The sequence below is a fragment of the Panthera pardus genome, unplaced genomic scaffold (assembly GCF_024362965.1).
Source record: "Panthera pardus isolate Hobbes unplaced genomic scaffold, ASM2436296v1 HiC_scaffold_21, whole genome shotgun sequence".
In the NCBI taxonomy this organism is placed as follows: Eukaryota; Metazoa; Chordata; class Mammalia; order Carnivora; family Felidae; genus Panthera; species Panthera pardus.
Genome location: NW_026526777.1, coordinates 25,457,089 through 25,464,477, shown reverse-complemented (window position 1 = coordinate 25,464,477; position 7,389 = coordinate 25,457,089).

Genomic DNA, 7,389 nt, shown 5'->3' with positions numbered 1-7,389 from the left:
TGGATTCAAATCCCATCTCTGCTGCTTGCAAGCTGGGCCACCTTGGGCATGTTACACCCCTCTGTGCCTCAGTTTCCTTCTCTGCGGCATCACCCTTTTTCACAGGATTGTGAGGGTTCATGAGAACCCTGGGGCTGGCACCCAGTGCTCGGTAAACGGTGGCATGGGTACGCTGTGCATGCCCACCCTGGTCCCCAACAGCAGGGATTCCAGCCCCCTCCTTCCCCCCGGGATCCCAATCCTGGCATTAGAATTGGCCGCTATTTCTTTTCTTGCTTTCTTCACCCTTGATAAGATCTGTTATTTTCAACAATGTATTAGGCACCTTCCATCTCAAAGATTTTGCAAGCCTTTAAGATGACCTCAGCCCAGAGTATTGTCTCCACAGAGCTGGGGAAGGAAGCATGGAAAAGTTTACAATAAAAGCATTGGGTCAAGGTGTCACTCAAAGTGGGTCAGCTGCCTTCCGAAGTAGCCAGTGCTCTGTCCCTAGAAGCACTGTGGCAGGGGCTGGGGGAGCACCTGTTGGGAGCTCTGGGGGCATGCACTGCCTCGCCTAAGTCCTACCGGCTTGCAGAGGAAGGGGCCATCTGGGTCGGCCGGATCCGTACCTGGTCTGACACTACTCTGGGTCTCTACTTTGCCAAGCGGGGGAGCAAGGTCTGGCCCACAGGTGAGAAACATTGCTCAGAGTGGCCGAGAAAAATGTAGTAAACCGTGGCTGTGGGTTGCAAACCTCCTTCCCCCTGGACTCCAGGAGGCTTGGGCCACCCTCCCAATCAGGTCACTCGCTTTAAGACCAGACTACTTTGGCTTTTCAAGAGCTGGGACTGACTCTGGGGTGTGGGAATGAACAAACCTGGGGTTCCAGAAGCTGGAGCTGTTGAGGGTGGGAAGGCTGCCTTGGGGAAGAGGGGATGGGGCCAGGGGTTAGAGAGGTGATCCTAAGCCACCTGTGACTGTATGCCTCTGGCCAAGAGTTCCACCTGGTAATGGAAAGGACGGCCCAGCTTCACCATACAAGGTAGCGGGGAAGGTCAGGATTCACAAGCAGGGCAGAGGTCAAGAGCAGAGCTCTCTCTAGTGCCTGGCTGCCTCGACTTGAATCCTGTTCCACCACTTCCTGGTTGTGGGACCACATAACATGGCTTCTCCGTGCCTCAGTTTCCCCATCCGTAAAATAGGGTGAGTGTAGGATTAATGTGGAGATTAAACGAGTTAATACATAGGGGCGCTTGGGTGGCTCAGTTGGTTAAGCATCCGACTTTGGCCTAGGTCATTACCTCGCCGTTCCCAAGTTCGAGCCCCACGTCGGGCTCTGTGTGGACACCTCGGAGCCTGAGCTTGCTTCGGATTCTGTGTATCCCTCTCTCTCTCTCTCTGCCCCTCCTCCACTTGTGCTGTCTCTCTCTCTCTCTCTCTCTCTCTCTCTCTCTCTCGGCAATGAATAAACATCAAAAAAAAATTTAACGAGTTCATACACGGAAAGCACTCAGAATTTATTGGCCACGTAGAAAGCATCACATGAAGTGTTAGCGTTGTTACCTGTCTCACAGCATAGAAGCAGACATCACTCACCCTCTGTTTTCCCAGTGAGTGCCATGAGGGAGCACTAGAGGGAGGAAGTGCTGTGGGGCGGGGGGGGGGGGGGGGGAGCCCAGGGATGAATAAAACCCCTTCTGTCCGAAGGGAGCCACTCTTCCTCCTGAACTGCCATCAGAGCTGGAGAATTCCGACGTCCCTTATCCTAACACATCTATGTTCCAGGCAGAGTGCTGTGAATTTAACAAATTGACTAAATTTAAAAAAATGTCCTTTGTTTACTTCAACAGACATTTATTAAACATCTCCTTGGCCCAAGCAACCCTGTGAAGCACTAAAGATTTAGAAATAAGTAAACAGTGCTCTCTCCTCAAGGAACTCACGTCTGGTCAGGGAGAGATAAGCCGATTGCAGGAATAATAATAATGGCTTCGAAGTGGGCTTCGTTTATCTGCTCCTCACAGATGCCCGGGTGATAATCCCAGAGGGTGGGAGCGGCCTGCCCGCCGTGAGCCTCCCTCCCCTCCCCTTCCTCAGCCCCCGCAGTACCTGTGAGTGTTACGAGCCTCATAAAGTGAGTTGCACCTTTACACTCTAGGTTCGGGTCAGGGTCGTGAAGAAACATGAATTAATATAAAAATGAAACGTCTGATCCATCAGGAATCTTCCCGTCGATGGTCCTACCGGCATCTTCGCAAGGTTCCCAAGCCCTGTGTTCCCCAGCCTCTGAGCCTCTTTCTCCACCTGTGTCTGACCATCCACTCTGTAGTGTGACCATCTACACTCGTGCTGCTGGGCCAAGGACCCGCCCTTCCCGGAAGGGGCTTCCTCTCTCAAGCCTCTGCACCTCCAGAGCCCATCTGTCCGTGTTCCCTCTGCCTGGACTTCTCCTTCCACCTCCCTCAGCAGCTCCGGCTCAGTCAGACTCACTGGGCCTTGGACAGGTGCTTCCCCTTGCTGGGAGTTCAGCGCCCCTGTCCCTAGAGTGAAGGGGGGCCCCAGATGCCCTAGAGTGTCCCCTCTGCTCCAGATTTTACACCAACCTGTTTCCACTTCAGTGTTTTGTATGAATCATTTCCCTCCCTCCTCCTTTCAAGCATGTCTCAAACTCCCCTCCTCCAGGAAGTCTTCCGTGATCCACCCCATGAATACTTTCTGTGTGCTCAGCTCTGCCGGCACCAAAGTGCTGACACTAGGGCTTCAGGGGGTCTCAGCCTCTCATAACCCCCATCACCCAAACGTCACCCAAATACACACAACCTGAGTAAAACCAGAGCTTGATATGGTAATGTGACCTCGAGGTAAGTCATCCAACACCCTCCACCTCCAACCAGTCGTACCCCCAAGCCTCACTATCTAGAAATTCTAACAGCCTGCGTTCTGTACTCGGGTTTCCAGTGTCTTCCTAGGGTTCAGATTGTAAACTGTCTGGGCGGTCTTCACTGCCACCCCAACCCTAACTGCTTTGTTAGGCGAACAACACCAGTTGGTGAGTTTGTTTGCAATGACTGAGGCACTCTCAAGCACAGTAGCCCATTTTGCTCTGAAAACATCCTGTGGGGTAGACAGGGCAGGCGCGATTACCCCATTTCACGGATGTGGAAACTGAGGCCCTGGGAGGTTTAACGCCTTGCACACGGTTAGTTAAGTGACAAAGCAAGGTCTCCCATCAGGTACACCTATTTGCCTCACTGAACTAGTTTTTTGCCAGCTCCGATTTTAATCCGTTCCAGTGTGGAGCTGTTGAGCCCTTGGCCCCTTAGAGCTGGCAGGGGAGCCAGAATAAGCAGATTTGACTTCTAATCTGACTCGCCCAGCTGGTTCGGAAGACAGCCACTCTTCACCTTGCCTCTTCCACAGCTGCTCCGGGCCCCTCTCTGCACCCCTCCTTCTCCCCCCACCCTTTCCCACTAGCTCTGGGAGCCTTGGGATGGGCGTGGGGTGGGCTCCCAGGAGGATGTGAGCCTAAGGACAGGCGGGATGTTTTTCTGACTCCACATTGTTCTGCCCGTGCCCATTGTGTGGGCTGAGAGCTGGACGTCACCGAGTCGCCTGGCAGGCTTTCAGCAGAGCTGGGGAACATTTCCGGAGGGAACTGACCCGTTATGAATGATGGAAGCTTCTCACAAGTGTTGGCATTTCTTTGGATGGGCCAGACTCGGGGAGCCAAGGCAAGGAAGACTCCCAGACTCCCCACTCCTGGCAGCCGGCTACCAGACTAAAGGTCCCAGGGACCTTGGCTGACCTGTGATTTGCCGAGAGGGCCTAGTCCCACAGCGAGAGGGGTTTGGGAATGTAAAGTGGAGGGGAAAGGGGTTGGGGGCTGGGGGGGGTGGAGGACTTGCCTACGAGGGGCCAAATTGAACGGTTATTCTGTTTACATCACCTGACTCCAACTTGGGACGGCTCACACCTGAGGACGGGAACCGGATCTGGTCACCTTGGAAAGCTCATGGAGCTCATCCTACAGGAAACGCGGGTCAGAAATGTGTTAAAACAGTTCGGCGTTTGCCATGGATGAGTAATGCTGGGTGTACGCCCAGCTCTTCCCTCCCGGGGAAGGCATTTAATTTGTGCACCCCCCCCCCTTTACCACGTGGCTGGGTGTGCCCCCGGAGAGGTTCCCCGATGCCGGGTGTTGTGTATCGATTTTCCCACAGTTTGATTTAATCCTCAAGAGGCCGGCATAGTAACCCGCTTCTTACAGATGAGGAAACCGTCTCACAAAGGTTAAGGAATTAGTTCCAGACCACACACACACAGCTATTTCGTGGCAGAGCTGAGCTTTGAACCCAGGTCCGTGACGCTGCAAAATCCACATTCTACAGCAGGATTTCTCAACCGTTCGCGTGCGTAAGAATTGGTTGGGGTGTTAGCTAAGAATGCAGAGTTCTGGGCCCCGTCCCCCACCCCACCCCTCAACAGAACAAGGTTAGGTGACTGGAATCTGCATTTTTTTGCCAGACAACACAGGTGACTCTGAAGTTGCTGGGGCACAATCAGAGAAACACTGCCTTGGGGTCTGGATTGCCTTCTGTGACTTTCGCCAAAGAGAGCACCAACCTGGTCTGAAAATGTGGGTGCAGCCCGATGCCCCTGCCACGACCTCATGGTGGCCTCACCTCACGCACATGTCCCTTGCCTGAGGAGTGAACCCCAGGAGAAGCAGCCTGGAGCCTATGAGGACGACAATCTGCAGCCTAGAAAAGTCTCCCGTCGCCCTTTACAACATGTTAAGCCCACAAGAGAAACCTGAGTGACAAAATCAGGGATAAAGGGGTCCTCGTTCATCCCTTGGATGTTTATGGACCTTTGCCATGGGAAAGGGTTTGGGACAGACAGCTGAGATCCTGAGCTGACAAATAGTACAGGTTTCTCAGAGCTGGGTGCCTCCAGGAACCTCCTGCTTTAGAATTATTTGCTGTGTGCTGCGAATTCAGAACCCTGGGCCCCAACCCAGACTCCACAGTCAGAATCTCGGGGCCGGGTGAACTCTGGCAATCTGCATCTTAAATACCCTCCCCGGGCGATTCTGAAGCAAACAGAGGTTTGGGAAGCAGTGCGCAAAGGGTCTGGAAGGCAAGGAACTCCTGCGGGGATCCCAGGAAGGCCCCACAGCTACAGCATTGGCTGGGAGCCCCGGGGGGCAGCTGTGGGTTAGTGGAAGGGGCGTCACGCTCGGTGTGTGCAATTCTGGGTTTGAATCCTGAGTGAGTGGCAACCTCCCTGAGCGCAAGTGCTCACGGGCTAGATGAGGATAGTCTGGGCCACCTCCCCACATCACCATGAAGACCAGGGGGCATGCTGTAGGCCCTGAATGGTCCACGGCACGGGTGTGGTGGCACAAGTTTATTCTAGGTTTTTAGGCAATTCCAACAGAAGGATCCTGGCCGCATCTGGCCTCCAGCTGGCACAGACACACTTCATGCCCCTGGGGAGCCAAGAGCTGGGCTGGGTGTGGGGGGTTCAAATTCAGAATCATGACTCTGGACTCTGATGGAGTGGCCCGGGGCATCCTTGGAGGGTCAGGGCTCAGGCTATGGCCCGCAGGACCCTGACACCCAGATCAGGCCTCGAGGGCTGTTGCCACCCCTCCACTGCCCTGTCTGTCCACTCCCCTGTCCATCCGCTTCCAAGCCCCTTTGCTCCTCTCCAGGAGGTCACACTAAACGCATTGGCTCTGAGAGGCCAGCTCAGGCCTTTCCTCACTCTACCCTCACTGTTCCTCCTCTTGTCTCCCTGCTGTTGTCCCTACCGAGCTGGGGGACCTAACCGTTCCCCCTCTCCGCCACCCTCAGCGGCTCTGAGGACCCTGCCCGCTCTTCCTTGACCCGCATGCCCTCTTTTGAGGCTGCATTCCCCACCCACCCCGCGAGAAGCCCAGGGTTATCCTTAGGCCCGCAGCCAACTCCTTCCGGGGGGGAAGGACCTGCTAAACTAATTCACACTCAGGAGGTGGACGAGGCGTCCCTGGGCCCTCGCCGGGAACGTGTGCGCTTCACAAGAAGCTGCAGGAAGGAGGCAGAGCAGGGCTGGCAGACGGCCTCTCCCTTGGCAGCTTGGCCTTGCAGTTAAGGGCACAGGCTCTGGAGCCAAAGGGTTCAGATCCTGGCTAGACCATTCACCTTGGGTCACCTGCTTTACCTCTCTGTGCCTCAGTTTCCTTGTGTGCAAAACAGATGTGGTCAATGAATCCATTTCCTTAACGCAGGAGAGCACTCAGAACCTGTCTGGGACGTACCAGGTCCTCGGTAAATATCAGCCATTAGCGCTTATTAATGGAAGGGTTTCGGACACGGGAGACCGTTAATGGTCTGGGCTCCATCAGTAACTGCCCGTGTCCTCCCAGGGCCATGTGCGCCCCGCCTCCAGCCTTCGTGGCACTCTCATCCGAGGGCGATGCTGCAAAGGGAGCCAGTGTCCAGACTCTCAGGCCGAGACTCAGCCTCTTGGGAAATCTGGGGAAGAAGGATGAGAACAACAGTGGCCAGATTAGGGGCAAGGTCTCAAATAGCATCCCTGAAGCCAGGGCAAAAATGGACAGGAGAGGAACTTGACATCTTCTCCGCTGTCATTTCCTTTAGGTTCAGCTCCCCTGTGAACTGGGGGCAGGGCTTGGTGAGAGATGGGGGGCACAGGGGCGGGGGCGCAGTTTATGAACCACTGGGTCTATGGACTCTGGGAAACCGGGAAGGAATGGAATTCTCTGGCAGCAACTTTCTTCTGCAAAACGGAAAGAAAATTCAGGTCCTCCAGGCAGGGAGACGGGCAGCAGGGCCCTGCTCCAGTCACCCCTCCGGCTCCCACCCTGTCCCTTCTGGCCAGCATCCCTCCAGATAGGGGCGGGCAGGAAGACTGGAAGGCTCCTGGAGGGCGGGGGGGGGGGGGTCCGTGGACAAGTCTCTGCCACAAATGTCACCTCGTCTCCCAGCCCCGTGTTCTCCAGGGACATGAAGAAGGGGACTCCTCTACTTCCTCAGAAGAACCACCCCGGGAGAGCCCTGTCTCCTCACACCGGACCACTGGGAGTGGGTCCAGCACCCCTTGTTGGTTTGGAAGATGCATCCCCGTTTGAAGAACGCCACTTAGGTAGGGGGCCCCGCGAGGGGGGGGACAAGGACTGCGGCCAGGTCAGGCAGAACACCAAGTTCACACCCTAGAAACTCTGACATGCAGAAAGGAGACACCGAAGCAGAGACTGTGGCCAATAGTAATTCTCTCAGTACCTCCATCTTGCAGAAGGTGGAAGAAGCCATGAGGGAACAGCCGTTAGGCCCACACTTTCCTGGCACTCGGAGTGAGTCAGGGCCTGCGCTGCACCAGGAAGCACGGTGACTCATAAGACAA